The 23702-nt window shown below is 41.0% G+C and overlaps 1 pseudogene; it reads right to left on the bottom strand.

The window, feature by feature from the left end:
• LOC127204262 (40S ribosomal protein S3a-like) overlaps positions 1 to 22338 on the bottom strand; it is a 101819-nt pseudogene extending 79481 nt beyond the window's left edge.
• Positions 22339 to 23702: the final 1364 nt, after the last annotated feature.

The following is a 23702-nucleotide window of genomic DNA, read 5'->3' as shown; positions in this document are numbered from 1 at the left end:
AGTGCTCTTAACCGTTGCGTCGTCTTTCCATCCCGCGATCAGTTCACCTGATGAAGTGTTTCCCACAGGAGTACCGGGACCTGAAAAACAGCTGGTGCATTTCTGGTGATTCCCATCTAGATGTTGCATCTGGCGTGTGTGTCTGAGGAGATGTCCACTTTGCTATGCTATAGAGAACATTTCAGGGAAAGAAAGATTTACTTTTAGTGTGAGAAAATACCACAGATTTTCTTCAAAACCAGGATGCAACCATCTGCTCTGTACTGAGAACTCTGACATGCCCTCCAGCTCCCTGACCCCTGCCAGTCTTCCTGTCCCTTGCTATCCATCACCCCCCTATCACACTAAAAATCTAATTCTCTCCCCGATCTGGAATGTGATTTTTGCCAGAGCAAGTATCTTTTCAGTTTTGTTCATTAACTGTCTAGATGACTGATTGACATTGTCAATCCATAATAGCTTTAAAAAATAATGAGCTGAAAAAAATAAATGTTGATACTTCAGCGAAAACAGAGGAGAAATATAAAAAACGTTTTCTCAGGGAGGCAAAAATGAATAGCAACTTTCAAATGACTTATTTTTGCAACTTTAAATGGTAAATATTCATCTTTCCAGGCACCCATTAGGCTACTTTTTATAATGTATTGAAGGCTTTTGGCCAAGAATACAAAACTAGGAAAGTTATGTTTTAAAAGATTGTAGGTAGGAAGTCAGAGATATTAAAACCACCAAGTATGAGGATGAGACCGTGACAGAGGCATCCCTTACAATCTGAAAATGCTGTAGATGGGCCGAATGCTCCATAAATATTTGCTAATTACATGAGTGAGCAAATGAATAAGAAAACATATACACAAATAAATTGCATTCTAATAACACAGAATTGTCAAATGAGAGAGTGTCCAAGAAAACCCTGGAGAGTTGGCATCTCCCCATGGAAAACACCATCTTAAAGGCAGTTTAGGAGCAGAGGTTGGGGAGAATAGGAATAGAGGACACTGGGCCATTAAGTCCTGTTTGCAAATTCAGTGACCCTGTATATGTGCTAATTGTATACTGAGCCTACATACCCGAGTGTGATACATGACTTAGCAACAGAAAGAGTTCAATTTACTCACAACTTTTGACATTCCCATGTGGCCTCTTTAAATACAGACCTTTTCTCACTCTCAGTGACCTTAACTGGGGAACCTAAGGTAGTGGACAGCCCATCATCACCAAAGCTGCTCTAAGACAATGGCTTTTAAATGAATTATCATGTCCAAGAATATACAGAATATTAAGTATAAGTTTTATCTAGTGACTAATATAAAAATGTGTTTATGAGAAGGAACTCAAATCTCTCCCACCTTTAAAATCTTTGTGAGAAATGTTTTAATTCTTCTCGAATACCTGGTAAAACCAGTGTTTATACAAATCCTGCTACATTCTTGCATTAAAGTAGTTGACATCTTTTCTATTCATTTCTTTTGCACCAATTATTTTATTGTTTAATAGAGAAATACACTCTTAATTAAAGAGAAAGATAAGCATTGGCCTAAAAAGCAGCAGATCGTTGAAAACCATACTTGTGACATGGCTCTAGTTTTTTTTAAGTTGTAATGAAAATGTTACAATTAAAAATAGAAGTCTGCAGTTCTTTCAACATGTATTATATTTAAAAGTCCCCAAAATGTGTCAAGGTTATTCTTTTTCTACAAAATAGCACCAGTAATTAGGGTAAGATGTGTCTTAAAAAATTATGACAGGATTTCTGAAATGCAGCGTGTCTCATCTCCAGTGATGAAAAAAAAAGTGCCCCTTAAAAGACAGTCTAGCATGGGACAAAGGGTTGTTAAATCTCCAATACGTCCAAGTTTTTCATGATAGTTTTCCCTGCCATATATGGGATAACAGGGGAAAAGAGAAACATGTACCTCTAGCCCTGGCCTCAAGGAACTAAGGAGACCTAAAGCCCTGTAGAAGGGGTGTCCACCATTTCCCAAAAGCTCCCAATACTTCACAAGATCACCATGTTGGGATGAGGTCTTTAACACAGTGACTTTGGAAGCCATTTATCCTCCACATTAATTATAGTGATTTTTTTTAAATGAAGCCGTTCTTTAGTGCTGTCAAACACACTGGCCATTTCCCCACCACCGATTTCCTCCCATCTTCCACCTAAACATTGTTGTACTTTGAGAGAGAGAGAGAGAACTGAACAAAAGAAACACATTTTCAGAACTGCTACAATGCCATTGATATATACGAGCCGGGGTTCCTGCAGACAAAGAGCCCCGGCTCCTTTTCTCCTGCGACCATCACTGTCCCATGCATTAGGGAGTCAAATGAAAGTCCCTTTGCAGCAGTGAATCAGAACCCCTGGCATTAACTGCCTGGCTAATTGTAGCTTCCAATTAGTCTCTTCTGATAAGGACATACAGTTTCTTCACTGATGTGGTCTCCGGCAACCCACAAAATTGGTGTCCAGAATCAGATTTCAGCACCGTGCTGCTGCTACATGCAGTGTTTTATTAAACTGAATCTGAAATTTAAAAGGGATTTTTTCCCCTCTCTGGTTTGCTTAGTTTTGCTTCAGCCTCAATTTTGCAACTTACCATGAATCAGCACGTGCCACGCAGGAGGGTGACGCTTCCATGGCGAGCCCTCAGGCTAGCTTTACCGAGACTACCCAGCAAATGGTTTTGATATTTCACAAGACTACACGTTTCATCAGACGTACTGCTTGCATTTCCATTCAACAGGATTTTTACAGCTCTTTTAGCAAGCAATTTCAGGAGCGTTTTGAGAGGATCCCTGTCAAGGGAATGTGAGTCACACAAGATGCTTCACTGGTACCAGAGTCCCTCAGAAATGACCAGAAAGTAAAAACTCATCAGCCAAGGAAGGAAAGAATCAGAGCATCAGTGGATGGGGCCTGCAGTTAGTGCTTAAACAGGTCTTCCAAGAGATCCTTAGGTAAGCTCAAATCCAATGATCAAATAGTCAAGCGGGTCATTTAGGGTGTCGCACCGTTCACTAACAGTTCTGAGATGTGGGTGCATACGAGTCAACTGGAAGGCTTGTGAAAGTGTTGACCATTCAGCATTTTCTCCAAGTTCTGACTCCACAGGTTCCAGGTCACTGCTCAAGAATTTGTGTTTTGAAGTTCTCAAGTGACAGCGGTGATGATGATGATGATAATCATGAAATGACCACATTTTGAGAAACACCGTTGAAGTTTTTCATCATTGGCTTCTCCGCAGTCTGTTGTTACAATACTTTGGAAGGAAGTCCAAACCTACCAGAACCTTGGAATTTAGAGTTCCATGGTCTCAGAAATATAAAAATTATCAAAGTAAATAAAAGCATCATGAGATGTAAAGAGGGGTGAGAGAGAGAATGCTTCTGATGCTGTAACTTAGAAAGAGACCTTACACACACACACACACACACACACACACACACACACATACACACACACATTTATATAAATACAAAGAGAGCATGTCTTCATTTTCTTTCCTCTGTTGCTCTGTTAAAACACCATTACCAAAAGCAACATGGCAAGCAAAGGGTTTATTAGACTTACAGTTCTAATTAAAGTCCATCACCAAGGGAAGCCCAGACAGGAAATCAGGCAAGGCAGAAACCTAGAGGCAGAAACTAAAGCAAAGACTACAACAGAATACTTCTTACTAGCTCGATCCCCAAGGCTTGCTCAGTCTACTTTTTTATTTACCCCAGGAACTGCCCACACTGCACTGGGCCATCTCACATCAATTATTAATCTGGACAATACCCATGGGCTTGCTTACAAGCTGAGCTGGTGGGCGCATTCTCTCAATTGAGACCCCCCCTTCTCAGAGGATACTGTATTAAGTTGATAAAAAAACAAACAAACTAACAAACAGCGAACTATCAGTTTATGTGAGATAGGACATAGATGCTTACTTACTTTGATTATTAACAATATAGTATTTGTATTAAGACTGTGAGAACTTCATACATGCTTACTACACAGTTTGAACATATCTACCTACTCCTTTTCCCCATATTTTCTCATATCTAAATTTTGCCACCTAACTATATTCCAATTTCATATCATATTTTTAAAATATGCCTATCCACATATAGGTGTGGGGCTATCCACTGGAGCATGGTCAACCTACCATGGGCCATACCCTTAAAAAAAAAAACCACCCCTCTCACAGCAACCATTGATTGTCAACAGTGCTTCAGCTAGGTCTGCCTCTTCTAGCCTCAATAGAAGATGCACCTAGTCTTACTGCAACTTGATCTACCAAGGCTGTTTGATACCCATGGAAGGATTCCCCTTTTCTGAAGAGAAAGGGAGGACAAATGGATTGGGGGAAGGGGGAGGACTTGGGGGAGAAAAAGAAGAAGAACCTGCACTTGAGATGTAAAAATTAATTGAATTAATTAACTAGTTAATTAATTAACTTAAAAAGAGTGCTTCAGCTAAGGGTTGGAGCTAGAGAGCCCTTCCATATCCATGCTAGAGTGTTGATTGGCTTGATCTTGTACAGGTCTTATACAGACAACTACAACTGCTACGAGTGTGTGGGTGTGGCTGCCCTGCTATGTCCTAAAGAGACTGTATTTTCCCCAGTACTTCCTTTATCTCTGCCTGTTTTATCTTCCCACCCCCTCTTCTGAGATGTTTCCTGAGCATAAAGAGAGGACCACCTACAATGTTTTGCCCTGTAGTTCATTTCAGAGAAGTATGCTTAGCTCTTAAGAAAAGAGGCACAGCAGTAAAAGGTTTTAGATAACGAAGTAGCAAGGCAGCACTGGCAGAACCACCCCACTGCCATTCTACCAGTAATTTGCCAGGTGAATAAGCAGTTAACTTATTAGGAAGTTACCAAGTTTAGCTGATTTCTAGAACAGTTTACTGTATAAACTTCATTTAACAAATTTTCATTCACTCGCCATGTGCAGAGCACCAAACTTGATGCTGTTGAGGAAACAAAGATGCATTCCTGATCATTCCTAAAGAAAGACACTCATATAAGTCCCTACAGTACAGTAAGAGAGCTATTGATGAGAAAAATATGCTTAACATGAAATGATGGCTCCTGTCACTGCAGTCCAAATGATTCCTGCTTGGCCTGGAACAGGGACTTGATAATACTGAGTCATCCTCTTTTTCTGTCTGTTGCCACTTGCTCCCCAAAGTTCTAGTGATCTTTATTTGAAATATCTCAAAAACATTGATTTGTTTTCTCTTCCATATATCCTACATCCTTCCCAGTCCTTGACTCTTTCCAGTTCCTGTAGTGATCTCTAAGACACATTGAGCTTGTGAGCTATCTAATATGCCTCAAATGTTCTGTGCCAAATCTGCTGCTTATAGGCATAAGGTTATTGTGTAATACAAATGCTGATTTCTGTGCCCTGTCCCATATCTGGTTACAATCCTTGTTCTGAGAATCTCCTGTTTCTGTATTGTGTAAAGACTGCTCCCCAATTATGCCATCATATGCCAATAAAGCAGCTCACGGCCAGTTGGTGAGCAGGGAAGAGAATAAGGCTGGACTTCCTGCCAGCCAGGGGAGGAAGAGTTAGAGGAGGAAGTAAGACATTCATCCAGGCGCAGAGGTCTAGTCTAGAGGGGGAAGACTCAGCTGGAGTATAGAATGCCATAAAATGCAAGAATCTCAGGGATTTATTCTGGAAGGAAGCCAGACTAGTTTCGAGGGCTAAGAATAGAGTTAAAGCCAGGCGTGGCAATAAACACCTTTAATCCCAGCACTCAGGGAGCTAGTGGCAGGCAGATTACTGTGAGTTAGAGGTCAGTCTGGTCTGCAAATTGAGTCCAGAACAGCCAAGGCTACACAGAGAAACCCTGTCTCAAAAAACAAAAACAAAGCAGAATAAGCAAACAAAAAGAGTTAAAACTGTTCAGCATTAAGCCGGGCGTAGTGGCGCACGCCTTTAATCCCAGCACTCGGGAGGCAGAGGCAGGCGGATCGCTGTGAGTTCGAGGCCAGCCTGGTCTACAAAGTGAGTCCAGGATGGCCAAGGCTACACAGAGAGACCCTGTCTCGAAAACCAAAAAAAAAAAAAAAAAAAAAAAAAAAAAAAAAAAAAAAAAAAAAAACTGTTCAGCATTGTGCCATGAAGCTTGTTAAACAAATAATATAATAAAGTCTCAATTATTTGGGTGACATATAGGTTAAGAGAGAAACTAAAACACAAGTGCGATTTTATAAGAATAATGTTAACAACTGCTCTGATTGGTTGTTGTGTACAATACTGCACCTTCCATTCTCCTGGCCATCATAGCCCAACTTTCCTCCCCAAGCGTGACTTGTTGGAGCTCTAACGCACTCTCATGTTTCACTAACAGAGCTTTGGTGGTTTGAATAGCAATGGCTCCCATCGATTCATATATTTGAATGTTTGAACCATGCCGAGTGGCACTATTAGCAGGTGAGCCTTGGTGGAGGAAGTGTGTCACTATTGGGGCAGGCTTTAAGATCCCCTATGGTCAAGCAATGCTGCATGTAGCACATAGTCTCCTTCTGCTGCCTGCAGATGAAGATGTAGAACTCTAAGGTCCTACTCCAGCACCATGTCTATCTGCATGCTGCCATGATGATAAGGAACTAAACCTGAAATGGTAAGCCAGCCCCAATTAAATGTTTTCCTTTATAAAAGTAGTCATGGTGTCTCTTCACAGCAATACAACCCAAACCAAGACATCAATCTACCCATAAAAGCCAAACACCTTCCCATGATTCTACCAGCCCATTAAAAGATTTTGCTTTCTCATTCACTCATTCCCATTTGGTTTATCATTTGAGATTCCCTCAGAAGGCTTTCTCTTCATTCTCTATTCAGTGTTTTCTCTTTGTCTGGGTTTTTACTGAAGGGACCAACAGGTTCATTATGGTTATTTTTATTTTATTGTCTTTAACATAGAGATATCTCATGTTTTATTTTGTACTCTCCCTTCCTATTGTGTCCATGTCCCTTTCTGGTCTCACACTCTAATTCACACACAGTTCAGAGAATGCAACAGAAACTCAAGGAAAGTTTGCTGTGTGAGTAAAGTGAGGTGCCGACATCTGTTGTTTTCCCCTTTGCCAGTCTGGCATGTGTTCCTGCTTCTCAGTGCTCTCTCTCTCTCATTCAGGATGGCACTCCTGGGAAAAGTGCTGCAGTCTGGGTTGACTTGGAAGCCATCTCTCCATGTGAGACATGGCCGTACATCAATGGACATCAATGGCTGCCCTTAATAGAGATCTATAGGCCTCTGACTCCTGAGTCCTGACATTTAACTACACTGGGAAAACAAATAAAACATAAGCTTCCAAGTAGGAATATGAATTAGGATTTTTTCATATAAATCCAGAAGGAAACACGTTTGTAAGAAATGAGCTAGAACTCTACAGAAAGCCACTTGAGATGATAAGGCATGGCTTGATAAAGAAGATTTGAATTTCTACTATGTTTATTGTTGCAATTACTTTTACAACTGAGCTCTGTTTGTAATTTTTAAATGTGATTGCTTCACACATATGGCCATGAAAGATAATTGGACATGTAAGGACTAGGATTTAGGTTTTAATTTCTTAAAATAAGATGAATTTCCCCTCAGGAAAAATAAAGATTTAATAAAACATCTTTAATCCATGTTCAGTGAACTGTCATTCCAGAGTTTCAGTTCTCTACGAAAATGCCTTGCTATCCCAGTAAGTAACACAATGCCTCAAGAAAACTATACCTACCTACAAAAAGTTCATTGTCACATATTCATCTAACTTTTAGGCTCAGAGCAACCTCACTGGCCCTTACTAAAGGAGTAGCCTATCTCCTTTGTAAGTGAACTGTGTTTGATGGGGAAGGACACCAAATCTGGGATAGGTAGTCCCAACTCTACAGGGTGGGAAAGATGATGCTTGCATTTAAACTTGTGAAAAAGCATGAGAAAACAGAAAGAAGTCACATAAAGGGTAAAAAAGGGTGAAGGAGGAAGGAGAGGAAAAAGTGCAGAGTGTCGCTTTGGCTGTGAGAGGAGAGGGAGGAGCTGGGCCTGAAGGGACTTTCTCCCCTATCTCATACTGTACTTTGCTGCCCAGGTCATCTGTATATCTCTGCTTACTGTAGACATTCAAGTGAATGCAAGAGACAGCACAATCCCAAAGGCTCTGAAAGGCTATACTGTTATACAGTTTATGCCCACAAGCCTGAGGCTGGCATAAAATTAAATTTCCTCACTTTAGAAGAGAAAAACAGCCCGATGACTATGATACAGGCTTGTATGAGAAAATCTAAAATAGCACTTGACTGCCAAATGCTTTCAGAAAGCCAGATTTCTTCATTGCCAAGCTGGGAACAGAATCATGGAAATTTTTCTGTGTTATGACTAAGCACCACTTGTGCCATTTAATATTAAAAGAAGCCTAAAAAAAAAAAAAAGCAGTGGCCTGTTTACTGGAGACTGGTTACTGAAGACTCAAAGGCATTCAAGCAAAGGGGTATTAACTCTCAACCACTCAGTAGTGTTGAATAAGAAGGGTTTTAGACACCCTGGCTGAGAGCATGGTGGCATCCAAGGGTGGTTATCATTCTGCCAGATGCCAGAAGGCAGACTAGCCCAGTGCCCTAAAACAGAGAAAATAGAGATGTACTGGGTGTTACCAACCTCTGAGATACATACAGAACTCACAGTATCAGAAAATGCACAGGACTTGGCTAAGCCAATGACTGAGAATTCACTCTCAATGCTTTTCAATCCCAAAGAGTCACAAGGTACGATCTCAAAGGCTATAGTAGCAGTGATAGGTCTGGCTGGAGAGATTTGTTTGAAACGTACTGTGTTTTGCACTTTTCAGAAGCTTTGTGGACTTAGAGGAAGTGCAAAGGCTCGATTTTCCTGGGGTACTTCAAATGCACAGAGAGTTCATAAGCAAGGACTTATTCAAAAGCAAGATTCAAGTGAAGCCATAAAAACTATCCTGAGCACTTGGGATGCAGAGGCAGGGAGATCTCTGTGAGTCTGAGGCCAGCCTGACCTAGAGAGTGAGTTCCAGGGCAAGCAGGACTACAGAAACCCTGTCTTAAAAAACAAAAACCCACAAACAAACAGACAAAACAAGCTAACATTGGGATCCTGTGTCAGTAAGTCATTTTCTGAGACTCTGAGGAGTCTTTCTGACCAGAAGTCTCTGACTTAGGCAAATTATACTTTACAAACCGAAAACTCTCTGGTTCTCAAGGTTGACATCTCAGAAAATAAGGGCAGGACTCCAAACACACACATCCTCCAAAAAAAAAAAAAAATGTGTGGACATCTGAGGATTTCCTAAATCCAGTGTTGACACTATGACTTATCAACCTTTCTTCCTTTCCAAGCAGATGGCTAGAGGGGCACACGGAGTTGGACAGGATGCTGGAAACTGTGGTTTTGTTTTAAATAGGAATACTTACTTATGTCAGGCAGTCAGCCCTTAGTACACTGTGTAGAATATTTGAAATGTACTTCTGTCTTTGTACAGACAGTGTTTCTCTACATAACCACAATCTTCTTACATTAGTTTCAATTGCTCTGAGATTGGAGGTATCAGCCGCTGTGCTCAGCTTACCTCTTACTTAAACATGAAGAGTATATAAGGGGCTATCATTTCTCATCAACTTATCAACCAGTGCTGAAAGATAATATGTAAAGAAAACAACAACATAGCCAGGCGCGGTGGAGCACACCTGTAATCCCAGCATTCAGGAGGCAGAGGCAGGAAGGTCTCTGTGAGTTTGAGGTCAGCCTGGGCTACAAAGAAAACAACAAGAACAACAACAAAGCTACACTGTGTAGCATGGACTCTACCTGTGGTACCCTCCAGATTGTAAGTTCTACGGATAATCATTAACAGTGACAACTAAGGTGTATCCCAGACAGTAGTTTGTCAATTCGAGAAGAAACTGAAACTCTGCTGCCAAACAGCTGTTATTCTGTGAAGCTAGTTTGTTTGGGTTTTTTGTTTGTTTGTTTGTTTGTTTGCTCATTTCATTGTACTTTAGGATTCAATCTACCACATTTAAAATTTAGCCAATAGCTTCATCATGCTACCTCCACTAATTTTTTCTTTCTTTCCTATGTTATTCTTTTGTGTTTTCCCTTATCTTCATCCATTACTAAATAGGCTGGTGAGGTTTAAATGCCTCATTTTTTTTCCTATTCAATTATAATAATTCTAATAACATTTGCTCTTCAAAGTTGTGTGAGTAGAAGTTTACATATGTTTGTGGAGGAGTCTTCGTGTTGAACTGCAACTCTGGGTGTAAGAAGCCTAGCGTAGGCACAAAAGGCTTTATTAGTTGTAAGTAGAAGAGCAACAATAAGAGAACTAAACAAAGTGAGTCAATCAGTCTTCCTTCAGGGGAAAACGGAAACAGCCTTGCTTAGGTTTGTGCTATCTTTGGGGCGATATAGAAAAGCACCAGAACATACTTCAGCATTCTAGACACCAGGGCAGATGGTAGCTCTAGATGTCACTGTCATTAGAGTGAGGGATACCTCACAGGTGATACTTCAGGGTATGTGTGTGAAGATATTTCCAAAGATCATGGAGTCTAATCTAATCAAAGTTTCAGCCCCCTGATGGAGTTATAACTTGAATAGGATGAAGGTAATGTAGTGTATATATTGTTGCATACCATTTCTGCTTCCAGGATGCCATGAGGGGATTAGCTCTGCCCATTGCAACCTTCTGCCGTGATTGGGTGCCTCACCACAGACCCGGGAACAATGGAGACCACTCATTGTGGACTTTAACCTTGAAACTGTGTGCCAATCTATACATCTTACTTTTAAATTACTTCTCTCAAGTAACTTAAAAATTACTCAACATGAAGCTAACTGTTACACCAAGTATTTGGCAAATAATTTATGGCTCCAAACATAGCAGTTTACTTTTTTTCTCATTTTCAGGTGTAATTTTTTTTAATCGGGGAGCATTTTTATGTGTAATATTCCTGTTTTTATTTGCTTTTGCTATCTCTAAAATATACAATAATATTTTGATGTGATCTCAAAGAAAAAGAACATAAGGGCTGGAGAAAAGGTTCATTGATTAAAAGCAACTTATGCTCTCTTAGGAGTACAGTTCCCAACACCCACTTCAGGTAGCCCATATTGCCTGCAACTGCAGCTCCAGAATACTGACAGACTCTTCTGGCCTCTGTAGTCACCCCAACACATGGAAGGAAGCACACATCCATACAGTCACATATACACATTGCTCATTAATACAAAATGAAATCAATCTAAAACAAGAAAGACTAATAATAAACACACAGCTAAACTAATTAAGCACAGGTTTCATTTTCAAAGTCCATAGTAAAAACATATGCATGCATGCAATCACACAGACACACAGAAACACACACACACACACACACACACACACACACAGAGAGAGAGAGAGAGAGAGAGAGAGAGAGAGAGAGAGAGAATTAATAGTTCTCAGGCAGTAGAAATATAATCTCAACGTAAACCATAACTAACAATTTTTTAAATCACTGAATTACATTTATTACATTTTAGAAAGCCTGTTAACTTCAGCTATTTAAATTTCTTGGAGGCTTTATGTTTCTCTTAGCATGTTGGTAGGACATGTGAAATGTGACACAAAAAGTGTGTCTGCAGTATTTCTTTAAAAAAATGTCAGTGGTGTTTTTTTATCATTGAATACTGGAACTACATGACTGAGCTGTACATTTGGAAGAACATGGGATTCGTCCATTCCTAGAATCTTGACCCATGGAAATGTTATTGAGATGCAATAAAGACAAACACCTGTCTAAAAAGAGTTGATGGCTACATCTACATGCAAACTTGAAGGGGCTTCAGGATGCCCATGTATCTGGTTAAACATACTTTCTGGATGTTTCAGAAGGGTAGCAATTGCATTGGCACACTAAGTAAACCAGAAAGTCGTTCCCAGTACAGGCAAGTGAGCATCATTGATTCCATTCAGGATCTGAACAGAGGAAAAAAAAATGAAGAAGGTTGCATTTACTTCCTGCCTGACTACTAAACATGGCACATTCACTGTCTGTTGTCCTTAACACACATGGTTTATAGGTCTTTGGATAGAGACTGGTTGCTACACCATGCAATTCCTGTCCTTCAAGCTGCACTCCCAGCTTCCCTGGCTCTCCAGTTGGCAGACAGGAGTGAGACTTCTCAGCTTCCACAACCATATAAGCCAATTTCTTCCCCTTAAGTAGTTTGCATATATTAAGCTCCAATATCTACATGTAAAATTATAAATGGCCTGAGTATATCTGGCTGATTCTGTTTCTCTAAAGAACCCCCAGTAAAATAAAAGGAACCTGGATCATCTAACTCTGTCATAGACTTCCTAGTTTATCTAGATGACAAAGATTCATTCTTTTTTTTTTAATTTTTTATTATTAATTTATTCTTGTTACATCTCAATGGTTATCCCATCCCTTGTGTCCTCCCATTCTTCCCTCCCTCCCCTTTTCCCCTTATTCCCCTCCCCTATGACTGTTCCTGAGGGGGATTACCTCCCCCTGTATATGCTCATAGGGTATCAAGTCTCTTCTCAGTAACCTGCTGTCCTTCCTCTGAGTGCCACTTTCTCAAAGGTTCATTCTTACATGATGAGAAGCCATTTTGCTTTCTAGTAGCTGGGAAGCATCAACATATACACAATTTGTATATTCAGTAAACCTCTCCTTCAGTTGCCAGGGATTGTAAGAAGAAAGACATAGGGGCTTAACTACAGACAGAGTTCTAAGATGGCTGCCCATACTCTTCTAACTGAAGCTGATAGAAGAAAGGGTTACGTATGGGCTACTTAGCAAAGATGCATTTGATATCAAATAAGTTAAAAACACCATTCTCTGTGCTACATATAAAGTAGCAAGCAAGACAGACTCAGCCCTGGCTTCACAGATTTTTATCTCAATGTGGGAAAGAATCTCATCACTGTGGTTTCATGTTGAAGATGAGTAGAGTGGTAATGGAAGACATAGAAAAATGACATCTTGACCAAGAGGAATTGAGATACTGAACAGTCAAAGGATAAGTTAAAGGAGACATGATGGGAGAAGGAAGAGGTTTGGGAGAGAACATTCTAGTCAAACCAAAGAGCATGAGACCACAAGACAGAGCAATGCTATGACTTGTATGAGAAAATCAAAGTGACTGAGTCAAAGACAGGAGAAGAGAGTCTTAAAAAATGAGAATGAGAGACATGACCACATAAACACAGGCCTTGTACATGAGTGTTTTCTCAATTTTTCAAGAGGCTATTTATGGGATAAGATTTGTATTAAGGACGCCTTTAATCCCAGCATTTGGGAGACTGAGGGAGGCGGATCTCTGTGAGTTTGAGGACTGCCTGGTCTACAAAGAAAGTCCAGGACATCTAGGACTACAAGAGAAGCCCTTTCTCAAAAAAACAAAGCAAAACAAAAAGCACAGTGGTAGAACTCTTACTTGTATGCATGAAGCCCCAGACTTACTCCCCAGATCCAACAACCTAGAAATAAGTTCCAGGCTATGAAGAAAGGGTCAGAAGTCAGGGGTACACACATTTCAGAGATGCCCAGGCACTGATGTTATTATTTGTTGGGAACGGAGAAGGGTAGCTAGATGCAGCCCATACTTAGGAGGAGAAGTGGACTTGAGCAGGCTTGGAAAGGGAGATTGTAGTGTGACCAGTGGCTCTGCAGACCCTGTACAGCAAAACAGTTGTTAGAGTTTGTGGCTGAAATGGATAAATACCGAAGTACCAGGACAGGGCAAAGTGAGTCACAGCAAATCACAGGGAGGGTACCACTAACCAGGACTCCAGATTCTAGTCCAAGAACACTCCATGAATATATATTTATGCCTTTTCAGAAAGGGTGAATTTACAGTCATTGTCAACTATGACAGCCTTGTTTGAAAGTCTTTATGCATTCATTATTATATATAAAAGAGTCAGAACCACCGTAACCTAATCAGTAGCCCGCAATATTGAGTTAAGGTACAATATTCAGCTGCACTTTAACACTGCTGATTCTTATTTGCACATTCTCCCTCTCCTCCCAGGTTGCTTCACTGCCATGGATTCCATCGCTTCATCTCCATCAAAATATGGAAAATGGGGAAAGCGATCTGGCTCCATTGCTTCAGTTCCAGTCACGCCCACTTGCTGATTGTATGATTGTGACAAGTAGACCAAATTCTCTCGTGTGTTTATGTGTACGCTGTGCCGCTCTTCCATTTGGGGGTAGTGACTCAGAAGGTCTAGTTTGTTGTTTTCTTTTGTTGGTTGGTTGGTTTGGGTCTATCAGGCTGGTTAGAGGGAAGTTAAGACCTCTGGCCAGGTGGTGGCGGCACATGCCTGTAATTGCAGCCTTTGGGAGGCAGAGGCAGGCAGATCTCTGTGAATTCAAGGCCAGCCTGGTCTACAGAATGAGTTCTAGGACAGCCAGAGCTACACAGAGAAACCCTGTCTGAGAGCGGGAAGGAGGGGGTGGATTAAGATCTCTTGTTGGTTTTCTAGAGGAGCAAAATTTGCTTGCTCTACCCTCTTTGGATAGTTCGCAACTGCCTATAACTCCAGTTCCAAGGTATATGACAGTGTCTTCTGGCTCCTTTGTGTGAGTATCCAAACATGGGGCATATACAGCTACACAAATAAAACTAAAATTCTAAAAAATATATAATTTTTGTTTTGATTTGTTTTTTATGTTGCCCAAGCTGGCCTCAGTTTTATGATCTTCCTGTCTCAGCCTGGGTGCCGGGATTACATGTGTTCAACACGATTCCTCCAATTTCCAGGGGTGACGCCGCCACTGCTCTCTTGAACACTCAGTAGCCGAGATTACCACAGGAGACCGTCCTAAGAGTGGGCCTATTAATTTTCCATCGTGAGGGCGGGGCACAGAAGGCCTGATCCTCCTTAAAATATATAAGCAGTCAGTAGCAGCTGGGAGAGAGACTGTTCTTCCATGATCTAGCCACGCCCAAGTTGTTCATGTAACTCCCTTTAAGGCCGTTGGCTGATGCTCACGGATAGTGTTGTTCATTTCTGTCGCTGGTGGCCCATCTGCATGGTAGTTTGTTCATGTTTCCCCAGTTAAAAATCTGAACAGCAGCAATCTTGTCATCCTTCCCAAGCGAGGAACTGTCTGGATATATGGCCAATAGCACAGACAGGTGATGCCGGCGCTCCGTGTGCCCGACATTGGAGGTGGGCTTTTGCTGCGCTCTGGTCCCTTTTGAAAGTATAGGGGAACAACAGCAACGTCTCTGCTCCAAAACGCTTTTGAGTGAAGCATTTCAGTAGCTGCTTAAAGCGAACTCAGTGTTGGTTTCAGCTGCCAATTTTAGAATTAAACGGCTTGCATTACTACACAATTTTAGCAGAGCATGTTTTCCAAAATAAATGTCATTAAATCTACACTCCCACCAACTGATTGGAGATGTGAACTCAGAAAATGTGGCAAAAACTGCAGAGCGGCAGAGGAAAGAAAAACACATGTTGGTTTCGTACGGAAAAGTGCTTCCCCCTCCTCCGCCCCTCCCCAAGGGCCATGCCTTCGGGATTAAATAAAGCATATTCTGTGTTTCAGGATCGGAGAGCCAACTGCGGTCTCCACTGTTTTCAGTTCAACTTGTATTAGTCATTACACTGAAATTTCCGAAGCCTAAGTTTACATGTTAAGACGAATGAGAAGCTTCTCTCTGTTTTCTAAACTGGAAAGTTTTGCAAAGACGGGCCATGAGGCGCTATAGGAAGTCCCACGCCCAGAACTGAAAATAGCTGGAAGTCCCGCCCCCCACCCCGTCTGGAGGTTAGGATGCCCCCTCTCTTCACAGGGGTTATCTTCACAGCGCTGGGAGTTAATGGACCAGAGAGTGATCATTTCAGGGTTCTGTCACAGCAGTTGCCAAAGGAGTTTGTCATTGTGATGGCATTCCTTTGAAAGTAATCTCAATTTGTACTTTCAGAAGGCGGAAAGGAACCTTTATTCCTGATTCCTTTTCATCACCTCCATCTGGGATAGAGGTGATGTCTGATCATACATATGGCACATAGACTGTAATTTAATTAAATGAGAACACAGCCTTTTCGTGTACCATATTCAAAATTTGAAATGTAGCCCAGTTTTCCTTCTATTTAAAACGCATGGAGCAACATGTAAAAACAATCACATAGTTAATGACAGATGTGACAGTGACTTGTGTGCCCTCTTCCTGAGTGATGCCGCTCAGTTCCGGTGCTGAAGATGGGCTATTTTGAGGAGACATTCTCTGGGTGGTCCATAGACTTGAGTATTTGTGTGCTAACCAACTTATCATCTTAGTAAAATTGCCAGGGTGGCTTTGTTGTGTGTCCGTCCAATGCTAGCATCTGAATTGGTTTAATTTAAATCATTTGAGCCAGACCACAGGTTAACCAGAGCGGGGTTATTTGAACTTGCATGCTCTCTTAGAAGCTTCTGGGTAAACTAGGAAATGGATGCACGTCTGAATAAAAGATGTGCTTGTAGGCACTGCCTACAGAGAATACTTGAGGCTTGTTTAGCCAACTATTAGCGTTCCTATAGCTAGACAGGAAGTTTTAACTAAGACCAGCCCTGTTTCCATGAAAACAAAAGAATAATTGTGAAATGCTTCCCCATCGAGTTGTCCAACAAGAGTGTGACTCAAACTGCATTACAGGAATCCTAAAAATTGCTGAAATGTTCTCAGTAGAAATAGGCCATAAGATCTTTTAAGCACTACAAAGTAAACCATTGGAAGGGTGTAAAACAGGATATACACAGGTCACACACGGGGTCATATGCCTTCAGATAAGTTGGTTTATTTTTATTAAGTCTTAAAATTTTTAAATGAAGTTGTTCACCATTTACTGGTGTCTTTGCCCAATTGCAAAGTTTCCTTAAGGATCTCTGTGAAGCGATGTCTCACAGCCCAGTGCTCGATTCCTTCACAGTATTTTCACATCCAAGTCTGTTCATGAGTTTCCTTCGGTAATATAATTAGGTCAAAGACTAAAAATACTCTCTGGCTTTCGGAAGGGAAGCTCTGCGCCAGGCGATCTAACAAAGCAGCATGTGCTACATAAACATGGAAGGCTCGCGCTTGCTTTTGATTGCATTGTCTCCAGCATTCTTCAGCTTCCCTTTTCCAGGGATCATAAGAGAAAAAGGACAAAGAAAATTCAAAACAGGTTGTGCTGAGCACTTTTTTCCATTAGTGTTTAAACTCATGAATGTGGTGAGGGAAATAAAACCCTCCTGTTTCTGATTCATTTACACTTAATCTCGCCACAATGTTTCTTTTAAAAAATAAATAAATAAAAGAAGAAGAAAAAAAGAACTGCCTTAGAGTCCTTGGAACCTTTTTTTCCTTTATGTATTTGGTCTTGTGGACTCACAGTCCAAAGGGTCAAGGTTAGTTCCCAACTCTGAACATTCATGTGCTGAGAATAAGCCTGAAACATCACAAAATAAATGTGTCCCGTGACCTTCTCTAAAAACAACTCCAGTTAAGCTCTGGGGTTGGCATCGTGTCATTTTTGCTTCAATTTATAGTTAGAGTTAGCTCAGGAGTTAATGTAACAAAGGAAAAACAAACAAGAAAGCATGAACTTCCTAGGGAAGGGAAGGGAAGGGAAGAGAAGGGAAGGGAAGGGAAGGGAAGGGAAAGGAAGGGAAGGGAAGGGAAGGGAAGGGAAGGGAAGGGAAGGGAAGGGAAGGGAAGGGAAGGGAAGGGAAGGGAAAGGAAAGGAAGTGAAGCCTTGGCTTGGGATGGTGAACACAAGGAAGTCCAGACGGTCTTTCCAGGGCTGTTCCGTCCCGTTCTGCTTCTAGCTCAGGTATAGCTAAGTGAACATGTTACCCATCCACTATGAGCCACAAACCTCACATTTATAAAAACAAAACAATAACAAAGAGCAAGGTCAGAATATGCAGTGTTGGCAGAAAGGATTACTATGTGCACTCCTGTCCCTTACATCTTGCTACGATGTAGCAGTGCTTCTCAGCCTTCCTAATGCTGTGACCCTTTAACACACTCCCTCGGCTTGGGATGACTGCCAACCATAAAGTTATTTTAGTTGCTAGCTTATAACTGCAATTTTGCTACTGTTATAATGTAAATATCTGATACACAGGATATCTGATCTTTGACCCCGAAAGGGATCAAGGGCTTCCAGGCTGAGAACTGTTGCTTTATAGGCTAACTTCTGAACAGGAAATAAAGCAAGCCAGATGACTTTGGGAATCGGTGATCATGTGAGTCATCCCAATGTGACTGACCTCTAGCTTTGTCTCTAGACTTTACCAATAATATTTTCTAACTGCCTAGCTGCTTCCGTTTCCCCCGCTTCACAATCATATGTATTCACTTGTTTTGTGTTCCCATTGGCTTGCTTGCATTCCATGTCCTGTTTGATCCATGGCAGGGCCTCAGGAATCTCCTGGTTATAACTGGCAGCCGGCACGAATGGCATCCTTTCGTCTTAGTGTGTGTTTAGGACCCAGAAAAGCATTCACCGTTTTTTGGTCTCTCAAGCTCCTGCCTGTTTCTAAAACAAAAGGTTGCCTGATTAAACAGCTCTCGAAATCTGAGGGCCTCTAAGCTGGGGATTTATTGTCATCTGGTGTGCAAGCAGACACTAAGCTTGACCATCTTCAGCCAAGTATTCTGGCCCAAAACTTACATATCATGAGAAAGAATAAGATATTTCCTTCCAACACAAAACCACAGGAGATTTCTTTTGTTGTTGTTGTTTTGTTTTTGTTTTTGTTTTTTTTGTTTGTTTGTTTTTTTGATTGGTTGGTTGGGTTTTTTTTGTTTGTTTGTTTTGTTTGCTTCTTGAGACAGTGTTTCTCTGTGTAGCCTTGGCTGTTCTGGACTTACTTTGTAGACCACGCTGGCCTCGAACTCACAGCGATTTGCCTGCTTCTGCCTCCCAAGTGCTGGGATTACAGGCATGCACCACCACCGCCTGGCAAGAGGAAGGATAGCAGGCTACCAAGAAGAGACTTGATACCCTATGAGCATATACAGGGGGAGGAGGTCCCCTCAGTCACAGTCATAGGGGAGCAGAGTAGGGGAAAAGCAGGAGGAAGGGAGGAATGGGAGGATATAAGGGATGGGATAACAATTTAGATATAATATGAATAAATTAATAAAATATTTTTTTAAAAACCATGCTACAAAAAAAAAGATTTCTTATATTTTGTGTTAAGTGGTTTTTGGGTTTTTGTTGTTGTTGTTGTTGTTGTTTCTGTTGTTCTGCTTTCTTAAAAGAAATTGTCACCAAAACCTTGGTAGATCATCATTTGTCCTTTTCCCCTTTTCCTATGGGAAATTGCTTGGTGGCTTTTTGCAGTGTTTGGGGAAGACAGTGAAGGAGAGGGAGAGAGAGGAGGTTGGGGGACTGGTGGGGGGGGGGCTTTTGTGCCAACTCGGAAGTTCCTCCATTTAAGAAAACCATAGTCCATTTGAGTCTCTTTGCTTCTGGGTTAGCTCACTCATTATGATCATTTCTAGTTCAATCCATTTGTCCACAAATTTAGGGAATTCCTTGTTTTTAATAGCTGAGTAGTATTCCATAGTGTAAATGTACCACAGGACACTAGCCCAAGGGGCAGGTCCCATGAAAGTCTGCACCTACCAGGAAAGTGGGATAGAGGTGAGAACATCCTATTGAGACTCTAGGTAAGAAAAATATAGGGGATAGGGAAGTAGGTGGATCCAGAGGGTCCTAGAAACCTACAAGAGGAACATTATGATGGGTGGATTTAAGCCCAGGGGTTCTGCTTGATCAAAGGCACCAACCAAGGACAAAACGTGCAGTTATCATCAAACCTCTACCCAGATCTAGCCAAGGGACAGAACATTCTCCACAGTTAAGTGGAGACTGGGGACTGACTTTCACAGGATCTCTGGTGCCCCATATTTGGCCATGTCCCTTTGTGGGGGAGGCCCAATGGCACTTGGAGGAAGGATAGCGGACTACCAAGAAGAGACTTGATACCCTAGCACCATATTCAGGGGGAGGAGGTTCCCCTCGGTCACAGTCATAGGGAAGGGGGATTGGGGTGAAAGTGGTAGGGAGGGAGGAATGGGAGGATGAATGGGATGGGATAGAAAATGAGATGTAATATGAATTATTTTATTTTTCAATAAAAATGTGTTAAACAAAAAAGAAAAGAAAACCATAGTCTCAGTACTCCAACTAATGTTTTCACTTTGTCAATACTCCACTTGTACTCTTGACGATTTTGATGTCTTGTGGTCATTTCTCGTGTTTATCATTTTCATAATTTGTTAGCATGTGTGTGAAGAACAGTATCCTAAGTTTAAAAAAAACTTGGTATTTCCTTGGCTCTTCACTCAGGACAGGGCTTAAAACAGTCCACAGTTGTTTACCACTCACTAATGATGCAGAAAAGACGTTTGGACATATATTAAAATGCATGCAAGATTTCCGAGACATCAAATGGCTGGAATAACAAGTCAACATTTTGATGAGTTAAGTGTAAATTAACTAAAAACACATGGCCTGGATGTTCCTTGAAGCACAGATGGTTTGAGAAAGCTAGAAAAGCTCGGAAAAAAATATGGCTTTTATTTCCATGAATCCCCAAAGTTTAGAAAGTAGTTGAAGGCTAATTTTCTTCTCTTTCCAAGTGTCGCTTCAGAGTTTTAGTTTGCTTTGTTTTAGTTTGTTTAGTTTTTAACCTTGATCTTCTAACAAACAGGATTTCCTTCCATCTTTAGGTCTTTCTTACTTAAGGGTAAGTGCTTGTGAAAGGCAGGGAGACCACTCCCAAGGGTGCGGGTGCTAGTCTGCTCTCGCTCTGGTCTCTAGGCCTCTGGTGCAGTGCTTCTCATCGTTCCTTGTGCTGCAGCTCTTCAACACGGCCCCTCATACTGTGATGACCGCGCAGAAAATTACTTTTGTTGCTACTTCATAACTGCAATTTTTGCTACTGCTATGAGCTGTAATGTAAATATCTGTGTTTCTGATGGTTTTAGGTGACCTCTGTGGTTGTGACCCTAAGTTGAGACCCACTGCTCTAGTGGATTAAGTAACAGAAAGTCTGAAAGTGCATGGTACTGTAATCACAGCACTCTGGGAGGCAGAGGCAGGCAGATCTCTGTGAGTTTGAGGCCAGCCTGGTCTACAAATAGAGTCCAGGACAGCCAAGGCTATGCAGAGAAACCTTGTCTTGAAAGACCAATAACAAGAAAGAAAGAAAGAAAGAAAGAAAGAAAGAAAGAAAGGAGAATGGGTGGGGTCTTCCACTGCTGTTTAAGCCCAGATAGCAAGTTGTTGTTGTTGTTGCTGTTTTGTTTTGTTTGTTTGGTGTGTGTGTGTGTGTGTGTGTGTGTGTGTGTGTGTGTGTGTGCGCGCGTGCGCGCGCATGTGTGTATGTTTGGAGTTTTTATGGGAATAGAAGAAAAGCTAATTAGTTTGAGGCAAGAGTTTAAATTCAATTCCTGTAGGGAAAAATAAAAGCAACAACATATTACTGAGCAACACCTAACAGCAACCCACAGCTATTGATTCTGATAGTTAGACTATCATTACCAATATTTGAAGTATCTTACAGGGCAATGAGAAGGTATTTTCTGTAATGTCTGTTCTTCCTATCATGTGCTTTTCAATTTCACATGTTCTTTATTCTGCCTTCTAAGTAATAAAAGCAATTCATAATTGTTTGCTTTGTTACATGCATTCTAATGAAAAATATAATGGCATTGCCCAATTATGTCACTGTGAATCATATACTTGCTGACAACAATAATGTCATATGGTTGTGTGTGATTTCAAACCTGTTTTCATATGTGCATATATAGGTGGTTCTTCATTTCTTTCTTTGAAAAATAAGCTTATACTATTCCACATTATTCCCATTTGCTCTTTAAAGGTTTGTCCTGGCAGGTGGATCTCTGTGAGTTTGAAGCCAACTTGGTCTACAAAGTGAGTCCAGGACAGCCAAGGCTACACAAAGAAACCCTATCTCAAAAAAATTTGTTAAAATTCACTGTGAAACCCAGACTAGCCTTAAGCTAGCAATCCTCCTGTCTCAGCTTCCCAAATGCAGGTATTACATGCATGTGTCATCATGTCTGATTCAAATACATATTTAACAAACAGTCTAATCTGTGCCTTAGGTAGTTTTCTGTTGTGATAAGACACTATAACCAAGGCAGCTTACAGAAAAGTTTGTCTGGGTGTACGGTCCCAGATGGTTATAGTCTATGATGGTGAGGACATGGTAGCAGGCCACAGGCATGGCAGCTGAAGCAACAATCTCAGAGACCACAGTATGAAACATAGTGAACTAGAAGTGTCATGAGTCTTTAAACTCTCAAAGCCTGCCCTGAAGTAGCATACCTCCTCCACCGTGGCCACACCTCCTAAACCTCCCTAAAGACCACCAACAATTGGTCTTAGGTGTTCAAATGCACAAGCCTCATTGTAGCCACCACAGCATGCGGTATCATTTTAGTCTGTGGTATGTTCACTGTGTAGCAGATAGACCCTTCTTTCTACACTGAAGAGTTTCTCTGTACAAACCCTTAGCTACATGTCTTTGCATTTATCCCAGAACTTGGATTTCTGCAATATTCATTCTCAGAATTAGAATGGTTCTGATAAATGTTGCATGTAGAAATGCGTGAAGATGTCCATTTCTCTATATTCTTTTTAAACTTTTGAGAAATAATTAACAACTATGAACTTTCTTAAGAAATGTTCCATTCCAATAAATTTAATTTTGAATAACTTTTTAAAAATAAATTTGTTTCTGTAATGTGATAATACATTTTATTAAACAAACAAACATGGTCATCTTAGGTTTTTATTGCTGCCATGAAAGACCATGACCAAAATGCAAGTTGGGGAAGAAATGGTTTATTTGGTTTTCACTTCCAGATCACAATCCATCACTGGAGGAAGGCAGGGCAGAAATTCAAGCAGGGCTCTAACCCAGCAGCAAGAGCTGATGCAGAGGCCATGATGAGTGCTGCTTACTGGCTTGCTTCTCTGGCTTGCTGGGTCCTCTCCCATTGATCACTAATCAAGAAAATGCCCTACAGATGGATCTCAGGGATGTATTTCCTCAACTGAGGCTCCTTCCTCTCTGACTCTAGCTTGTCTCATGTTGACACATAAAACTAGCCAGTACAATGGTTAATGTCCAGTGTCACACAGTCCTGAAAAGACTGAGTCAAGCTTTGTACTGATGCAAGAAGAAACTGACTAAAAAAATGAAGTAATAAAATCAAGGTATACAGTTGACCAAAAGAAAGCCAAAGCTCTTGCCAAGGTCCACTCTGAACAGAGCACTCTGTTCTTTAAAAGTTTATCCTTTATGCACAACGCTTCTCCTGGTCCTGGCTTTGAGAAGGACAGTCAGTTTACTCTAAAGAACATTTGGGCTGTGTGCATTTGCATGAAGATATATCATTGTGTACATTTAAAATACCATAAAACATAAACTAATAAAAACTGATTACAAAATAGCCTGTGGTGTTAATACTGTTTACTCTAGGTCATAAGATCTCCTTGCTGATGTAGCAATCATGTACTGAATTGGACCTTGTCACTTGAACCTGGCTGTTCAGGCTCAGGCTAGTATCCTGCAGACAGGATTAATGTAGGTGCTAACCTATGCCATTAACTTAACTCCAGGATCTA

The sequence above is a fragment of the Acomys russatus genome, chromosome 20 (genome assembly GCF_903995435.1).
Source record: "Acomys russatus chromosome 20, mAcoRus1.1, whole genome shotgun sequence".
NCBI lineage: Eukaryota > Metazoa > Chordata > Mammalia > Rodentia > Muridae > Acomys > Acomys russatus.
Note: the sequence above shows the minus strand (reverse complement) of the source record. Positions and strands in the feature narration are given on the sequence as shown.